Raw genomic sequence first — 20,471 nt, forward strand, 5'->3', positions numbered from 1 at the left:
GTAGAATGGATAATTTGCCCATCTCTTTGGCTGGGGGAAGAATTTAAAAATACTGAATAAATTAACATTTAAATGCATTGAAGAGGTGAGTAGAAAGTAACAAATACTTTGAAGCAAAACAAAGAGTAAGTGGAAAGTGATAAGCAGAATGCTGATAATAGCCCCCACCTTGAGAGCAATTGTGAATTCTAGTGAACTTGAGTTTTATTTTTTTATAGATTTTCAGAGCATAGAGAACAAGGAGATAAGCCCAGTAGTTGGTGAAGTTAGAAAGGCTAAAATAATATAATTCCATCATAAAGCTGAGTCCACCAAATTGCTAGCTCCTCTATGGAAGTGTAAAGTGGATATAAATGTGCATTCACTTAGGGTTTTACAAGAAGATGTTCCTATCTGGAATCATAGTGCTGAATGATGGGGGAAAATAATCCTTCTAGCTAAAAACCAACCTTATTTTGGATTGTAGCCTGAATTTCTTCTACTTGTGCGATATGAAAACTGTCAATGTAATACTACATTTAAAATAGTGCTAGGTTGGTATAGCTCCCAGTTATCTGGCAGAAACAATTGCTAAATTTCTCTAGAAAAACCTATCTTCAGTCCAAGCCACAAATAATCCCCACAAGTAAAATTTTAAGGAATGTAAGTTTATAATAAAAATCACACAACATCCAAAGAAATATGGCACCACAAGTTAGTCTCCATAAAAGTGATAAAATATAAAAACCAAATATATAAAGTAAATATACTTTATAGGTTCACAAATAAATGAAAGTACTGAGAAAAAGAAAACAGCAACAAATACTTTTGAAGCAAAACAAAGGGACCAAGAAGATTTGACAAAAGACTCAAGAGAATGGTTTGATGCTGAAAATGTCATTTTAGGTCAGAGTCCCTGGAAATAGGCTCTGAGGTGTCCAGTTGCATGCAGGAAGTTAATTTTGGTGTGTTCTTGGGGGAAAAATACAACAACAAAAACAAAAAAGAAACAAACAAAAACCAACCAACCAGCCAAACAAAAACACCTGTAGGGCAGTCAGAAAAGCCAGAATGGGCAGAGGCAAGGGAGATGCAGTTGCAACAGGAGCCTCAATTGATCTTATTATTAAATCTGGACCTAATTACTCCTAAAATTACTAAAAACCAGATGTATTTTTAGTGTGTGTGTTTGTTATACAGAACAGCAACCATCCCACAAACTGAATATAATGGGTACAATGGGAAATTGAGATCACAGGCATAAGAATTCTATATAAATTCGTTGTTATGACTATCCAGAAATCAAAGGCACGGCCACTGGTGACATATAATCTCAGTTCACTTCTGATTGACAGTAGCTAGTCAACTAAAAACAAATTACTAAGTCTTTCCATGCCTCACTTTTTCATCTAGAGTGAAATTAATAAAAATAAACTACTTTGCAGGATTACTGTGGAAGATTGAATAAGATGAGCAATGTCTGAAGAATAAGCATAGCACCTAATATAGAACAATAGTTTATTAAATACTATATAATATAATGAAAGTACTTTTACATGGGGGGAGGAGGATCATTATTAATCCCTCATTCAGCATCTTCCTCACTTTTCCTATATTTATTTTGATATGCTGTTTAACCAATTGTCCTTAAGATATTTTCTGACCATGACACATACAGAACCTAATTCCTACTCCCAAAGCAAAATACTATTTGCTGGCATTTACCTTTAATGGAATATATATACACACACACACACGTGTATATATACACATGCTGCAACATATATATGTGTGTATATATACATTACGCAACATGTGTATGTGTATATATACACATCCTATAACATATATATGTGTATAAATACACATTCTGCAACATATATATAACATATATGACATATATATAACATATATATATATATATATATATATGTATATGCACTCTGCAACAGCAGGAGGTCCTCGATTCTTTCTCTGTCTTTATATGCAGTTAGAGGAGAATGAAATCGTCCCTTACCTTTTTTAAGGCTGGATATTACATACTTGCATGGTGATGCTATTCCTTGGGCTAAGCATTTTAAGATATGTTTAGGCTGATTCCTTTTATCTTAGTACCATGTCAACAAATATAAATTATAGCACTGAGATTTTTTTTATTGCTAAAAGCATTCACTGTTAGTCAAATAACATTAAAAAAATGTTTTCATCTCTGCCCTAAAATGACTATTCATAATTTTTGCCTGTGTTGTCTTTTGCCTACCCTTAGAACAAGCTAAATGCATTTGTTTCATTAAGAAGTTTCTTTTATTTTGACCCTTTGAAAAGAAAACATTACTGCTCATTTTTATGGTTTAAAATTTTACTCTGTCCAGTAGAAACTGGAATAAATCTCACATAAAATCTGATCCACAAATTAATTCCTTTACAACAATAAACAAGTACTTTATTTTAGTCTTTATGTTTGACCCAATTTATCCTGTTCTTTAAAGAAAATCTGGGGCAATTTGGCTCCTACAGTAAGCTGTCAAGATGAAAAATACACACTGCAATGTCAATTTGCAGTGCTCGTGGTTGAAAGGGTATTTACAGCAAATGTGATTTATTTTCAATCACTTAAGATTTAACAAAGAAACTATACCATGATCAATCTAAAAATATTGAGGTAATTTATTTTTACAAATTTTGGTTGAATAGCAAAAGCATGTCATTTCTGAAGGGACAACAATAGCACAACAGCCACTGAAGTTTGTATAGAGTGGCTATTTTAAATTTAAAAACCACAAAAGGCAACATGGGACGGTAAATTAATACAGATACTCTACTGCCACTTGGGGGAATGACTTCATGGATCTTAGAAAGATGGAAGTGATGTATAACATCTTGTCAGGGCTTTTATTATGAGATTAAGGCTCTATTTTCAAATACATGCCACTCTGTTGAGTCCTACCACATAATAATTTCAATACAGATTTTGGTTATTTCATTAATAAACTTGACAAAAATAAATTAGTTAAAAAGAAAATTCAACAATGTTGTAGTAGCTTCTATGTTTTAAATGCTCTGACTCTTGATTTGGGCAAATGACTTCTTGTGGTTCTTAGCATCAATTTAGAAAAATCTATTTTAGAATTACTCTCTTAATACTTTTCAGCTGTACTCTATTCAGAACCAAAGCTCTTAGACCTGCTTTCTGCTGAGTAAGTCATTGGCTTCCTTACTTACACAATTTTATTTTCTTAAGGATAATCTATCATTGCAAATTACACTTGACATGAATTCTCCTTAAGGTCTTTTCCCTTGTTTGTCTGCAAAACTTACTGAGTCTTAACTATTAAAAACTAACTTAATCTTAATTAGTTTCTATTAAGTATACAGAATTATTTTATTACCAAAAAATACATATGTTAATCATTCTCATTTTTATTACAATTATATAATCATTAAATTATTGGATGAGTTTGAACTGATATTGAAAGATTTCTAAGACAGTGTTAAGACAAAGTAAAAGGGGGCCTCTGTAAATCTCAACAATAAAGATAATTTTTTAAAAAGACAAAAAAAGTGAGTTAGAAAATACTGTTTTTATAATATATAGCCATATATAAACATATATATATATACACATCAGATAATATTAAAAAGTGCTAGTACGTACATAGAAAAATTCTACATAATATGCAACAAACTCAATTGTATTCATTTCTTAAGTTAGATTAGGGTCAACATTCATTCCTTATATCCTTATATGTTATATTTGGCAAGGGAGATTTTGTTTTGTTCTGTTTTGGTTGGTTTTTGTAATAAAATATAAGGAAAAGACCAAAAATATATAGATCCACATATTAGCAATGATTAACTCCTGGAAATATAGTTGTAGGCAATCATAATTTCCTCACTTGACTCTATTTGAAACATGTGTCAATGAATAAGAATTAGCAATTTAGGCAGTGCAAGGTAGAATTGTATTAATGGACTGAAATTCAAAAACTCCCTCATTACAACACTCATAAAAACATTTCACTTCTCATACACTTTTTTTTTTTTGAAATATGATTTTATAAATATATTTAACTTTTATTTTAATGAAACTTATTTATGACCAAACTATCTTGATTGTTGGAGCTTTGCTATTTCACCAAACGAATGAAACATATCACAGCTAAGTTATTGCTTGACTTTCTCAAAAGTGTTTCCAATTGTTTGCATGGGAATTGGCAATTGAGTTGGGTTTTATTTTTGTCTTATTTATGTTTCTTGATTTTCTTTTCTTTTTTTTCTGGTATTTTTTGTTTTTGTTTTTATATAGGGTCACAGGTAATGACAGTATAATTTCTTTCAATATAACAGGGAAAATACATTAGGAAGGTTAGTTTCTATTTATAAGAAATATTAAAATAATAAAAAAGTGAAAAATAGCATTTAGTATGCCCTTGTGTTAGACATTTCTTTCCCTTGTGTTTTAATGTACTAAATCACTCTTTTTTATGAACCATGTGGACATTTAAGTTTCATTAATTTGTTTTAAAACTCTCATATCGTTAAGTGTACATGTTTTATTCCTAATTATCCTCTCAATTTTTCTTACTATTATTGTCATTCTTTGACTTCTGGCTTTCCTTTACCTCTTCAATCATCTCCAGCAATATTTAAGATCTTCAATAGCTAATGGTAATGTCAGAGGACACTTTCTGAATCCAAGCCAATCATAATGTCTGTAGGTAATGTTTATATATACCAAGCTTGCCAATTACTTACCAGTGCATAACAGAAGATAAATGTGCACTACTCTCCTAACGCTTAAAGAAGCCAAGCCATCTGACTGCTAGTGACCTAATTTTTACATAGCTGCTTTTAATTCTCATCATCATGTTATAGAAATATGATTTATTAATCCTTCTGGCATTTTTCTCCTTGACAGCTTCTCAGCTGCTGTTACATCCTTCTTGAGTGGGTAAGTACTATATACCATCGAGAAACTGTGAGTCAATTTAATATGTTGAGACTTTGTTTTAGGCATTTAGGCTCCTAACATGGAAAAACTTGGATTTAACACTATCAAAGATAGTTTAAGGGTTCAAGAGAAGAGAAAATATGAAAATAAATAGGAAGATGTAATTGTAATGAATGAAACTTTTCAATATTTTAAAATCAGAATTGGTTAAAATGTAACACACATTACAGTTTTTATTGGCAGGCCATAGCATTTTACTCCAAATGGAAAATATACCTTTAAGACCTCTGCAGTCTCATGAATACTCATGTTTTAAGAAATATTTTTGCTATAATATTTAGAATTTTTTAACTGTAATTTTACATTTTTAAACTTTCTTTTAAGTAATTGACAATTTGCTAAAGCCACCAATTTAAGGCGGCATTTGTCTCCCCATTTATGTATCTATTTTGTTTTATTTAAGTACCTTCAAATTAGATTTAATGTTGTTTAACTATTATACATATTAAGCACAAACAACAAAAACAGAACAAAACTATGAGAAGTGTATATATAAATATATGATACACACACATGTATATATATACACACACATGTATCTACACATGCTGTTATAGTTTATTTTTTGGTAATAAAACATGAAAAAAAGATGAGAAGGATGTTGATCCACATATTAACAATAACACTCCAGAAGACAAAATTATAAGCAATTTTAATTTTATAACTTCATATATATATGAAGTAAAACAATAATTATGTATATTTTTATATATATACTTGTGTATATATATATACCTAATTTGGATTTATATCAAAATTAATAATTTACCATAGCTAAACTCTAAACAGGGTTATAGTGCTAGAATCTATAGCAAAAAAAAAAAAAATCTAAATTCTGTAGTTCTTTTTGTCTAGTAAAAGAAATGAAGTATTTTTATTTAATGCAGAAAGACACATTTCTTCACAATAGTGAAACCAGAAGCACTTGGGTAACATCATGTTGTCAACCATGAATGTACAAAGAAATTTTATTCTAATTAATAATTTATTTTTTATTTCTATCTGATCTGTTGCCTCAACATTGATAACCTATCTCTATAGTTTTATGTCTCAAGTTAGTGAAAAATTGCTATAGAAAATAAAGATAATGTGAGCTCATCTGACTTCCTCTAATGATCTAATTTGATACATTTCACTGACAATTTTAAGAGAAAGTTATAGTGATATACTGAGTGATCTCCCTCAAATTTTAGATGTTTCAAACTATCTTTTGTCAAGTTATAAATAATGTTTATGTTATGATTATGTGAAATTTTGAGATGAACATCTAAAGGACCATATTCTCTGGTGTTGATTATTAGAGAAGAATCCATTATCTTTCAACGTTGTAAATTCTCTGTGAGAGTTTTGGAATGTGATTATATAGTATTCAGATGTTTTCTTTCATATTTTTTGTAGAAGTAAAACAAAAGGTTAATTCCTAAATATGTAAGAAAAATTGAACCACAATGCAACTTAGAATTTGTTTCAACCTTAGAAAGGAGCTTGAGATACCAGAATTCTTCATCACCTTAATCGAAAGTCATAATACTTGACTAAACACTTTAAGCAGAGGTGTGGCAATTGCATGGTGTACACAGGATAAGAGGAGAGTGCTGGTGGTTTTAGTCTCTGTGTCTATCCAATTTCCTGTAAAGTCATTTGTCTGATCTAATGTAACCAGCATCATTGTTATTTATACTCAACTTGTTCAAGTTCCCTGAGATTCAGAAAACTGGTAAAAGACCATTGGAGAACCAATTAAGTTATAATTAATTTTTACATAGCTTTTCATTCATTAAAAATAAAGTCAGAAAAATGTGATATTCTCTAGATTTTAAAGTAGACTTACTAGTTTTATCTCTTCTTTTACAATATTTAATAATATAAAGTACTAGATAATGTCATAAGACTCAGAAAATTTGATTTTAAGTCACTAGTATTTACTAATGAATGGCTTTTTAAAGTCAGTTAAAATTGGTTTGTAAATGCTTAGTAATTTAACAAATTATTTATGTTAATGTTATTAAAATGACATTTCACCAAAAGCAAATTCTATTTCTTAAAAGGGGAGCACATATTATTTCCTTTCTGAGTCACATGAATTAATTAAATTGTGACTGTTATCTCATATATGGTTGTGAAGTTTGAGCCATTATTGATTAATTATATACCATAAAGAATCTATGTATAAAATTACTGTTTAAGCACTCTTTATAAGGTATTAGACCAAAGAAACTAGAGGCCCCAAAGAATAGCTCTGGAAGTGATAGTAAAGAATTTAAAGCATTAGATTACTTGGTTGTTGAAACACTTACTAATTAATAAAGATTAATTTCATAGTTATTAGGAATGTTTATAATTCTGTCAAAGTTTAACTATAAATCTTCATAATTTGGGGAGGGGAAGCAGTATGAAAATGTTCTTGAAGATTGCTGCATCTTGCATTTTACACTGTGATTTCAGGATTTTAAGAGAATAATTAATTGTTGGGTTGCTAATTTGCCATTAACCTTTGAATCACAATTAATGGCAAAGTTTTTATTTTGAATCATAATGCAAATATTTCATATTTAAAAAGTATGTGATAATTTATTTAAAAATGTATTTTAGTTGGGTGTTAAGTTTTTCAGCATGTTATAAAATTCAAATTTACAATGCATGATGATTGTGTAGAACAAATATATGTCTAGATAAAGGAAAACTTACACGTGCTTCTCAGAAACCTCACATTCCCACAGCCCCAAAGTGCCTGGCTCTTTTGCTTTCTTCTTTTAATTGTTACCTAAACAAATTAAGGTATATACATATATAAATTACACATACATATATAAATTGCAAACATGAAACTTCAGAAATATTTTCAGAGATGAAAATTTAATTAAATGCTTCTTACATATTTACCAGTGAACTTTATTGTAGTTGTTACATTTTATTTTTTGTTAGCCCTCCAAAAAATTGAAAAAAAGGTTATCACAGCATTTTGAAAGTGTTTATGTTTTTCTAAAGAGTAGTAATGAACTAGGCAACACTAGTTGTTTCATATTCTCAAAATTTAAAGAGTAGTAAGAACTAATTTTTTAGCTAATTATTATATAAATCACTGAATAAGCATTATGTGATGGGCTATCAGTGTATATAATTGTTGTACAGTCTTGAAACATGAATCCGGCTTTAATGAAACACATATGTCTATATCACTCTCAATAAGCAGGAATAATGAGCGGAGGGGCTGTGTGTTTAGCATACATAGAAACACAGCGAACATAAGTTTTTCATAGGAACACTGTATCTCTCCCACTAAAATAACCCAGTTGATTCCATGTACTCTATGTTAATCAGTGGGGACACATCTCCCATCCCTACATAACCCACACCACCAGAATGAGGAATGAACATATGACCTAGGTCTGTGAAATTGGGGTTCCTATACAATTGGTTGGACAAATTGGTTTTGGGGTTTGTGAATAAACCAAGTTAGGTTTGCTCCTGTCCTTATTTGCTACTCTGAGGGAACAGAGTAAAGCAAAACTAAGATGTAAATAGAAACACAGGCCCTATATCAGGGTTTGAGACCTAGAATCTTTTCAGTAACATCTGCCAAAATATTCACTTTTTTAAAAGGCATTTTTATTTTTAGATTTAGTCTTAATAAATGTACTAAAAATATTGAGTTGGTGAGATATGATATTTTGAGACTTCTAGAGCATCCTCTGAGGTGGCCTCAATAATAGTGTGCAGGCTGAATCCTAACTTTGTTGTGTGACAAAGATTTAGACTTTATACAAAATTTGTTAACGTTGATGAAAATGAGGCATTTAGATACATGTTTTTGCAATGTGTGTGTGTGTCTGTATGTGTATGTGTGTGTTTTCGTGTTTAATTTTTAGGAGGCAAGATAATTGCTGAGACCCTATAGCAGGATTATAAGGTTTACATCTTATGTTGGCATCTGAAGAATTGACTTCAGTTTCAGATGTTGAACCATTCTAAGGACACTGGCTCTGTTTTTCACAGTCTTCTATGATCTTTGGAGAGGCCCCATGCAGAGTCTTACATGACCTGCAGTGATGCTAGATCTCCCTCTCAGTTCACAGCCTGCTCGTATCTGGGTATGCATAGCTAACAGTGCCCTCCAATCATGGTCATCCTCATTTCCCTGTTCTTGAGGTCACTGATGGGGAAAGAAAACCATGACTAAACTACAACAACAAAGTGCAGAAGTGCTCACCTAGCCATGAGATTTTTCTATTTACTATCCTTGATATTTACATTGATATTTGCTTAATTTAGGATATACACTCTTAACACATGAGGTGATTTAGCAAGACCATGGAAATAAGTATTATCCACAATTCTTTCTTTTATTGAATTATATGAGATTAATAATGCCTTCAGTTCCCCTCTGTATCAAAAGATTCTATCCACACTTAATGCGATAGCAGACTATATTAAAATATACAGTAGGAATGCTGTTGAAGCACGGTATGTTGCATATTTCCAATGCACAACTGAGGATAGAGTTTGGACCCTTGGGCAGGCCCCATGTCTTTTTTTTTTTTTTTTAATTTTATGTTATCAAATACCTTGTGGTCATTTTAAGACAAAAACACAATCCCAATATGGTAAAATTTAAATGACTAACTCCATATAATAATTAAATGCTTATTTAAAGTTAATTATTTTCCCTTTCTCCTTAGGGACCTTGTGATGTAAGGCAGAGCAGTGATTCTTCATTCTTTACTACTAGCATTCCCATTCATCATTCAGCTTTTTAGTCAAGGACTCAGTCTCCATGATAAAAGTAGAAGAGGGTGGTGAGGAAAGCAGATCAGAACATTTTGTTTTTATTAGATCAGACTATTTTAAAAATTAGTTCAAGCATTCTGGACCTGATGCTCTTGTCAAACTTTTAATGATTTCTTGTGGAGCATTTCTGTGGCTCTCTTATTGCTATTCTCTTAGTATGGGAAGGGTCTCTAGTATGTTTTTTCTAATTATCCTTCAAATGCTGATGTAGTGCATACCAGCGGCCTTGGCTAAGGCCTTGGAAGGTCATGACATTAGACAAGATGCTTTTCCAAATGACTGATAACAGTGCTCATCTTGCTAGATCCAAACATGGTAAATCTTGCACTTTTAACTCATCATCAGGGCAAGTGGTGGTGTGATTTTACACCTGCAACCTTCTGCTTTTCATGTTAGTTTTCTCAAGTATTCATTAAGAACCATCCCAGAGTGTCACACATACCAGATTCCCAGATTGGTCTCTTAACATTCCTCTTACAAATTTGGGATTAATTTTATACTATACTTTTTGAAATGAAAGTGTCAGAGGGATTATGGGGAGAACAGAGTCTACAACTCACTGTTCAGCTCTTTCTGAAGAAATATTTAAATATTCTCTTTTTGTTTTCCAACCTCCAATCACCTGGGTCCTTGATGTGACTGAGGGGATATATTTTAATTATCAGCTTAGATTTCTATACATAAACCATTTGTTTTATATTGATGAATAGGAGAAAAATTATTTTAAAATGTTGTTATATTAATTTATATTCTAGAATTGTGTTTCATATTTTAGAATTTCCTTCAATGAACTGACTGCTTAAGGGCCACAAACAATGTCTTTTATTCCATTAGTTTGTCCTATTGCTCCTGACACAAATAAATCCTTATTTTTCGAAGGATGATAGAATCAGATGTTGAAAACAGACAAAAGACAGTCCAAAGCTAGATAATGATAGGGAAAATCTAAATCACAGGCAGAAGATATAATTGTTGATATTAATATGACTTAATTGAAGTACTAATAGGACTTAATTAAAGTACAGGTTGAAAGAAAAAATAACATATAAGACTTATTATAGTTTAAAACATGTCACACATTTTTTTACACTCTTCCCATCAGGTCAAGTCTTTTTCCTCTTCCCTTGAATCTGGGTGGACTTTGTAAATGCTTTATTGAATACATTGTAGAAGAATTGATATTGCATTACTCTGTCTGAGGTTAGATAAAGCAGTTGGAATTTACTTGGTTCAAAAAAATATGTTTGTCATTCTCAAACTCACTAGATTACAAAGAATTTTCAAATTAAGATATGGATTCCAGTCACAAATCAAATTCATGGTAGGTCTTTATTAAGAATTGAGAAAGTTCTAAGGTCATGTTTTGTAAGTCCTCTCACAGGACAAATAGACTTCTAAGCATGCTAAAATTATGCTTCACATTACTCTCCATTAAACAATAGTTTATCAAAGAATTTTAAGGGATTCACAGCAGCCTTAAAAGGAGCCCAATAGAAATGAACTTTAACAAAAGATATTTGTGATTGTGAATTTTCTCTAATGGAAATAATTGTATATCAATCATAAAAAACCCACATAGTTTTAAAGAGGTTTCATAAAAAAACCCACATAGTTTTAAAGAGGTTTTATCCAATGGGACTGAAAGGACAGGCACAGTATTAAATTAGAAGAAGACTTAGTCTCCAGAATTTCTATGGGTAGAAAGTAGGCTAGAAAACACTCAGCAGCAAACACTTATGATTTCATTTGTAAAAAAAACGCTGACTCAGAAAGCAATATCAATACCCAAAAGGCAGACTTAAGAGCTTTGGAAAAGCATTCTCAGGCAATAAGACTAAGCCATTATCAAGAAACTGACAACGTGTACCCAGATGGACTTCAGAAATGCTATGAATCTGTGACCCTGTGTGGCTCCTATTTTACATATTTTGAATGGGAGTGTATAGAACAGCCATCCTATGTCTGAGCCACCGTTTTATGTTGGCTGTATGGTGGGAAGATAACTTTGTCTTCAGTTCACAGGCTTTTCAGACTGAGAGAAACAGTACTGAAGGGTCTGTTCTGGAAGAACTATACCCAAATAGCCTCATAGACACATGGACTTGATTTAGACAACAAAATACTGTAACTTGGACCTGAATTTGATGCTGCAATATATGAGACATTTTGGGATCTTGGAAGGGAGTGTGTTTTGCATGTGAAAAGTGTGTAAATATCTGTGGAAAGTAATTGAACTGTGCTTGCAAGTTCTTTGACACTCATAAATTCAAGAGGTGGGATTAATATTTATTCTCCTTGAACTTGGACAGGACATTGTGATTGCCTTGTAAAATCAAATGTAGTAGAAAGCATATTGTGTGACACTTCAGTTCCTCTCCATATGTCTCTGGTGACTTTTGAGCTGCTGTCCCAGTGTTGAGCTCAAAGCAAGTGTGTCTGAGTAAGTTCATGTGTGGACTCTAAGAAGAATGCCTGGGACTCTAGTAACCCTCTGTCTCACTCAGCCACAAACCAGCTGGATTTATGGGGACTTCTCTTCCTGTTACTGGAACCTTAGGCTGGGGAGCTTGGTGTGGGGCTGAGACTCCATGATCCTCTGTGGGAACTACCTCAGGAAAAATATCCTTCCTGGTTTTTATCTGCCACACATGGGTGTGTGACCAGCACATTCAACATTTCTGCCCCTTCTACCAGTTTCTATGTGGCATCTTTATATCCTGAGTTGTAGGATTTCTGTTTGGCTATATTTCAGGTGGTTCTTTATGATGATTTTCTGTAGTTTAGTTGTAATTTTGATGTGGGTGTGGGAGGATGTGGGTACCTCATTTACCTACGCTACTACCTTGACCAGAAGCCCATCAAGATGAGAGCTGGAAGGGCAACTTTCTTCCAGACAGAAGTGCTGACAGAGGCCATTGTTCCTTGTCTGAGCCCTCCCCCCATAGAGCTGGTAGGATCGTGCTGTATGTGAGCCTCGATCAACCCCTTTAACAATTTTTCCCCTCCCTGGTGATTCCCTAAGACTCTGCCCATCCTCTGCCCCCCAACCAACTTGTGGGCCCAACCAAGCTGTTTCCAGTGGCTTTTCCATACAACAGCGTGTCTTGGCTCTTGCTTAAGACTTTCTTAAAATATCTCGAACAAGCAGCATCTGGTCTCGGCATGCCTGGAACCTCTCATTAAATGGTCCCAAGACTGGCATTAGTGGCAGCTGGCCTTGGTTCACAGCTTGGCCTCTCATGCACACCTCTAAGCTCAGAAGAAGAAGCATCCATATGCAGTTTGCTTTGTAGCTCATGCCATGTGACCCTAAGTAGAATACAGGTGGTGGCTAACTTTGGCCTGCACCTCCTGAGAGGCCTGAGAGCCAGCACACCTAGTGGACAGCTTCAGACTACACCAAAGCACCACCCAACCACCTCCACAAGCAGCACATTCAAGGGATGGATTCAACAGACACCAGAACCCCTCTGAAGTAAGTCTTTCTCCATGGGGATGGGCCTCTGCACAGCTAATCCTCCACAGTGGTCACACTCAGTCCTTGCAGCTGATTGGTCTGGGGGTAAATCTCTCCAGTTGTAATGCCAACAGCAATCAAGGCTCAAGTACAACAAGAGGGTGTACACAGCCCACATGGGAGAGGCACCTGGAGATCCCAGCTTTGATGATCAGGGAGGCTGTGCTACAAGATCCTACAGAAAACCTACTACATAAGGCCACTCTACCAATCCTGTATGACATAGCAGCTCTAGCTAATACATATAAACTAACACAGGGAGTTTGCCAAAATGAAGAGACAAAGAAACATATTCCAAATAAAAGAACAATACAGAACTCCAGAAAAAGAACTAAACAAAATTGAGACAAACAATCTGCTAGATACAGAGTTCAAAACAGTGATTATAATGATGTTCAATGACCTTAGGGAAAGTGTAGATGAAGTTAGTGAGAACTTCAACAAAGAGATAAGAAACGTAAAAATGAAATTAGAAAACATAAAAAAAGAACCAATCAGAAATGAAGACTACATTAACTGAAATAAAGAATACAATACAGGGAATCAACAGTGGGGGCAATAAGGCAGAGGATCAAGTCAGAGATTTGGAAAATAAGGAAGCAGAAGACACCCAATTAGGACATCAAAAAGAAAAGAGAATGCAGATAGTATTATATGGAACAACTTAAGCATACCAACATTCTCATCATGGGGTTGCCAGAAGGAGAAGAAAGAGAGCAAGAAATTGAAAACTATGTGAAAAAATAATGATGAGAAACTTCCCTAACCTGGTGAAGGAAGTAGACATACAAGTCCAGAAAGCACAGAGACTCCCAAGCAAGATGAAACCAAAGATGCCCACACCAAGATACATCATAATTAAAATGCAAAAGGCAAAGACAAAAAGAGAATCTTAAAAGTAGTAAAAGAAAAGCAGTTAGTTACCGACAAGGAAGCTCTATAAGACTGTCAGCTGATTTCTCAACAGAAACATTGCAGACCAGAAGGGATTGGCAAGAAATATTCAAAGAGATGAAAAAAACAAGGACCTAGAACCCAAATTACTCTATCCAGCAAAGCTATCATTTAGAATAGAAGGACATATAAAGAGCTTCCCAGAAAAGAAAAAGCTAAAGGAATTCATCACCATCAAACCAGTATTACATGAAATATTAAAGGGCCTTCTTTAAGAAAAATAAAAAAGTAAAAAATATAAATAATAAATGGCAATAAATACATATCTATTAACAATTTAATTTAAAAAGAAAATAAGCAGAACAAAAAACAGAATCATAGATACAGAAAACATTTTGATGGTTGTCAGATGGGAGGGGGGGTTGGAAGAATGGGTGAAAAGGGTGAAGGGATTAAGAAATACAAATTGATAATTAAAGAATCGTTACAGGGATGCAAAGTACAGCATTAAGAATATAGTCAATCATATTGTAATAACTATATATGGTGTCAGATGAGTACTAGATTTATCAGGATGATTGTTTGCTTAGTAAGTTATAAATGTCTTATCACTGGGTTGTACACCTGAAACTAATTTAATATGGAATGGCAACTGTTATTAAAAAATATATTAAAAAAGAAAGCATGCTGTGTGACTTCAGATAAAAATCCATACAGTTTCTTCAAGTTTTTCATGGAACATCTGCTCTGGAAGACCATTAGCCACCATGTTAAAACAAACAACCCAGCTACCCTGAGGCCATTCTGTGAAGATATCAGGTGGAGAAAACATACAGAAGAAGAGTTGCCCAAGCAGTCCCAACAGTTTCAGCACTAGCTCACTGAGTTGTTCCAGGCCAGAGACCAGCTATGCAAGTGATAAAGTCTTTAAGATAAGCCCATCCCTGTCACCAGACACCATGCAACTGCTAATGCATTAGAGGCCCAAATCAGGTGAGAACTGACTAGCTGACCCAATTCAGGTGCTGAATTAATGAAAAAAATTAATGATATTGTTGTTTTAGTCTATTATTTTCAGCTGTTAAACGGCAATAAATAATTGGAAAAAGAACTATAAAATATTGAGAGCATTTTTTTCTTTAGAAAATACATGAAAAATGAACCAGTTACAGAGTTTATTTGACCATTGTTGTTTAGATCAGAATTTCTCAAAGCAGCACTATTGATTTTTGAGGCCAGGTAATTTTTGTTGTGGGGGGATCTTCCCTGTTTATCATTGAATGTTTAGCAGCATCCCTGCCCTGTGTCCATTAAATGCCAATGACACATAATCCCACTAGCTGTGACCACTAAAAATGTCTCCAAACATTTCCAAATGTTGTCTGGGGGCAAGATCACTTCTGGTTGAGAATTACTGGTATTAATAAATTTAAAGAAAGAATGGTAGGAGAGAAAAAAAATCTAGACATGACAAGAGTATATAACTTTATAACCTAAATAGCCAAGAATTTAAATCAAGTTCCCTAATAATAAACCATGAAGTAGAGACACTATAGAAATAAGCATATTTTAAAATTAGCTGTTTTCTTTGCAAAACCACCAAAATGTCTATGCTACCCTTACTTGTGTAGATAGACCTAAAGTTCTATGAAGTTATGGGGCTATAATGGTCATTGTTTTGTTTGTTTCTGGGACTTTTGTTTCTCATGTCATGCTTAAGCAGATTTTTTGTGTTATTTTTTATTGTTTCAATAGAAGCAGTTTTATAAATTAATAGCTTTCTAAGAGATGAATTTTGTCCCTCAGAAAACCTCATAATTTAGCATTTTTGGGCTTTTAAAAATACTTATCAAGAAATAGTTACTGACAAAAAAACAATTAGTAATTGAAAATAATGGGATATTTTGTGCATTTCTGACTGCATAATCTACCTCTTCAAATTGTGATGATAATAATTGCATGGCAACTTACAATTCAGAAAGAAAATATTATCAGAAGTTTTAGTCATGAAAAAGAAACAAAAGAGTTAGGATTCAGCATGCAGAGACATTAGATTTTAATAAGAATATTGTTTTTCCCCCTGCTGTATGAATATTTTAAACTGTTGACATTATATTTCTGATTTTTCAATTTTGTTATATAAGCCCTTTAAGTATGGGCTCTGTGTAGTTTGTTGTAATTAATTAGATTTTTTCAAACTTGTCTTTCTGAACTAAGATTATTGTTATAACTAAAATTAAGAGTTGTCTTTTCTTTTTAAAAGTTGTTTAACAGTCAGGAAGGGGTTGGTTGGCCAAGAAGAGTGTAAATAAGTTGGTTTTGTTCCCTTCCTGGGGCCAGTGAATTTCCTAACAATTCTGTTTCAAATGTTGGTTGTCACAAGCAGTGATAAATCACGAGAGGTTTAGTGCAAATGCATCTTCACTTTTGTATAGTACAACTCTGTCACCACCACAATGAAAATACCTCACAGTGCAGGGTATACTTTTAGGAGGTAAAAGCATTAACTGCATGTTTAATGGGCAAGAGATTCCCTCATCCTCTCAATGCCAACATAATGTTTGTACTAGTAGTCTAGGTAAGCTAGAGCTTCATCATTTTCTGGACTGAACATTCAAATATACAAGACGTTATCTTTTCCTTGGTAATTGACATGTCACTATTACAAGGCATATATCTGTCATCGATTGACAGCTACCACTTATCAGATGAATGAGAGATCCATTGCACAGAGCATTCAAAAAGATTAAATCCACCTTTCTCCTTTTTATAAACTATACAGAGTGTAATGACATATAAATGGATTTGTAAACTCTTCATAGCTTCCAGATGGGTTTACATCTTTCATTTTTCAGGAAGTGAAGGAATAGTAAAACTGGATAGATCTGGAATGCCAGTATATTTGTCCTTCTAAAACTGATTTTTATTTTAATGTTATTTTCTTTTTTGCAAGGGCAAGATGCTAAACGAGATCATTTCTATTTTGTCACCTTTGTTTTCAAAGGATTAATGTACACCAACAGGAGAGATAAAAAAGATAATATTAGGCATAGCCCATTTAGGGAGCAAAGTTGGTAATTTAGTATCTAAAGCAAAGTTAGAATGTTTGTTGCTTATAAAATGTTTTAAACTTAATTTTCATGTTTATCTAACTTATTTTGGTACATATTGTCTGCTTTACTGTCTATACTTAACTCCCCTAACAAATTAATAATGGTTTATAAATGCTATTGGCAATTAAGAGGCAGTTTACTTCATATCTTTTAGAAAGCCAATAAAACATTTTTTTTATAATGTCAACGAATAAAATACATTATTCTGACACATTATGTTGTTGTCTGCCAAAAACAATAGGTGTTAGATTTTAAATGAATCAATTAACTACAGGTGGATAAGATGAAACAAAGAAGTAAAAATCCAGTACCTAGTTCTGTTCACTATTTCTCTATCAGTAACGCCTACACTAAAACTACTTGATTTGAAACTATGTTCTTATAAAGAGTCAGCATTTTCTCTTTTGAAATTTAGTTGTCATTACTAGTAAACTTAAAGCATTCATATACCAGAATAATTACCCCAAACTGATGATTTAAATCATCAAATAAATCTAGAAAAAATATACTATAGCTCCAAGGCAAAAGGAATAAACTTATTTGGATATATGAACAATAAAAATAAATTAGAAAAATAAATGAACAAGTAATAAAACCTAAGAAAGTAAGTGTTGAAATGTGGCAGATTTGAGAATGGGTCTGCACTTTTATAGTTCTGTGATAGTTCTCTCACTTCTCCAATGCCTTCATGTTCACACACATGCCAAAACGAAACAAGGTCAGCTCTTCAAAAAGTTTTATGTGTGGGTTAACTTCCCTGAACCACTTAAAACTTTATTGGTTATTAATGTTATTATTATACTTTTTTAAAATAGAAGAGGTATGTAGATATTTTTATACATTTCAGATATTTTTATATAGATGGCTTCACTAATATAATGAGATACATCTTCATATTATTTATGATGAAATTCTTACAACTTCCCAATAATTCCTCAAAGATGTCAAACAATACTAAACAATCTTAATACTGGTGATTTTTTGGTTCATTTTTGCTTACAGCTGTCTTATTCTTACTCATATAATATCTGTATTATTTTAACAGATTATCAAGTGATGTCTTTCTCTTTCTCCTTCCTCCCTTCCTTCCCCTTTCCTTACTCCCTCCCACTCCTCCTTTCCAGTCATTTACTGCGAATCTAACATATGTCACATACAGAGGCAGACAGTGCAAACATCACACTGAGAACTTGGAACACTGGTTCCCACAGCATAGCCTTCCCCAACAGAAGCAGAAAAGCTAAAGAGTCCATCGCCACCAAACCAGCATTCCATGAAATGTTAAGGGTCTTCTTTAAGAAGGAGAAAAAAGATTTAAAAATATGAACAATGAAATGGTAATAAATACAGATTGATCAACAATTGAATCTAAAAAAAAACCTAAAGAATCAAGCAGAACAGAAAGAGACTCATAGATGCAATGTTTTGATGGTTGCTGGATGGGAAGTGGGGTTGGGACGATAGAAAAGAGGAAGGGGTTGAGTACAAATTGGTAGTGACAGAATAGTCACAGGGATGTAAAGTACAGCAGAGGGAATGTAGTCAATAATATTATAATGGCAGTGTATGGTGTCAGATGGGTGCGAGATTTATCAAGATAATCACTTAGTAATTAAATAATTTCTAATGACTAGGGTGTACACCTAAAACTAGCATAATAATGTATGTAAACTATATATATATAACTGAAAATAAAAAGATGATAAAACAAAGAAAAACATTAAAAGCAGAGAAACATTTAAAAAATCAAATAAAAATGAGCTATTTACTTGGAAAAATGTCTTAGTCATAAAATTAAGTGGTAGGAAAAATATAAATTATATTATCAAATTTCAGAGATAATATATATTTACGTTTAGTTGTGTGTATATGTGTGTGTGTGTGTGGTGAGTGTTGTGGATATATTGTGTTTTGTATGTGTAAAAAAAGCAAACTAAACTCATATGTACAGACTAAAAATGTTCATGATATATTATGTGAACAAAGAAAGTTAAATTCTATAATATATGTATGTTTGTATATTAACTTTTGCTGTTCACAATTAACCATTGCATACCTTACTAAAGCACAGAGCCTTCCAAAAGTTACACACACACACACTGCACATATCACACATCTTTACAATGGAGGCCCAAGCCTTTACAATCCCATAAATGTTAATAGATTTAATAGATGTTATTCCATATAAGCCTTTGGTCATAACAAAGGCATTTATTATGATGTGATAACCGAAGAGGATGAATTAAAATTTTTAGAAAAGAATGATACATCCTCAGAGAGTAGGGTCAACCTAATACATGTTGGTTGAAGTATTTGACAGCTGTTTGAACATATTGTCATTTGGGACGGGAAAAAGGAACCAATTCATCAAAATCAACGATATTCACAGAGGGAGTTGTAAGTCTTTTAGCTACCTTTATATTAAATCTAGTCAAAGAGAACCCATCATTTAAAACATCTGTTGTACATAAGAAGACATTAGTTAATGACAACACTGTTATGTTCAACAGAACTATTGAGTGTAATACCATAAATGGCATTGCGTGTGTGCGTGTTTGTGTGTCTTTGTAGCTTTATAAATTAGAGGGGAAGAATTTTACAGTAATTAAATGAAAATTTGGTCCCTAGAGATTCTCAGAATAGTTAGGAATTACAGATGGACTAAACTGTTTCACTGCCAACCTTTTAATAAAATCTCTTTCCATCAAACAATTTTCTCAGTGCTCATTATTATTTTCATGGTGGGAGGGTAACTTTTCATTTTCTGACTTAATGGTTACAGATCAATGGGGATTGGCTTGGAAAAACAGACTTTGTTAGGGGAGATAATCAAAGAGGAAGATATTGCCTATGGTTGGCAGCTACATTTTTTTAAACATTTAATATGGGCCAGAAATTCTATAAATTGTTTACACATTTTTCTTTTTAAGGATAGTTAATTTATTATTTGTTTATTTTATTATTATTCTTATTTTTTAATTACAGTTTACTTTTGATATTATTTTGTATTGGTTTCACGTGTACAACACAGTGGTTAGACAATCATACACTTTACAAAGCGTTCCCCCCAATATTTCCAGCACCCAGCTGGCAACATACATAGTTATGGCAATATTATTAACCATGTTTCCTGTGCTGTACTTTAAACCCCAGTGACTAATGTGTACCT

The 20,471-nt window shown here is 32.9% G+C and overlaps 1 protein-coding gene across 7 annotated transcripts in view; it reads left to right on the forward strand.

Annotated features, from left to right (window-relative positions):
• MGAT4C (MGAT4 family member C) overlaps positions 1 to 20,471 on the forward strand; it is a 668,022-nt gene that overhangs the window by 87,532 nt on the left and 560,019 nt on the right. For 6 of the 7 annotated variants that reach the window (XM_087814509.1, XM_087814508.1, XM_087814513.1 and 3 more), the window contains one exon: positions 4,898 to 4,930. The exons of the other annotated variant lie outside the window; for it this stretch is intronic. The gene's annotated coding sequence lies outside the window, so the exon portion shown is untranslated. The remainder of the gene's footprint in view (positions 1 to 4,897; positions 4,931 to 20,471) is intronic. 7 annotated transcript variants of the gene reach the window in all.

This window comes from Miniopterus natalensis, chromosome 2 (genome assembly GCF_054644295.1).
Source record: "Miniopterus natalensis isolate mMinNat1 chromosome 2, mMinNat1.hap1, whole genome shotgun sequence".
NCBI classification, from domain to species: Eukaryota; Metazoa; Chordata; class Mammalia; order Chiroptera; family Miniopteridae; genus Miniopterus; species Miniopterus natalensis.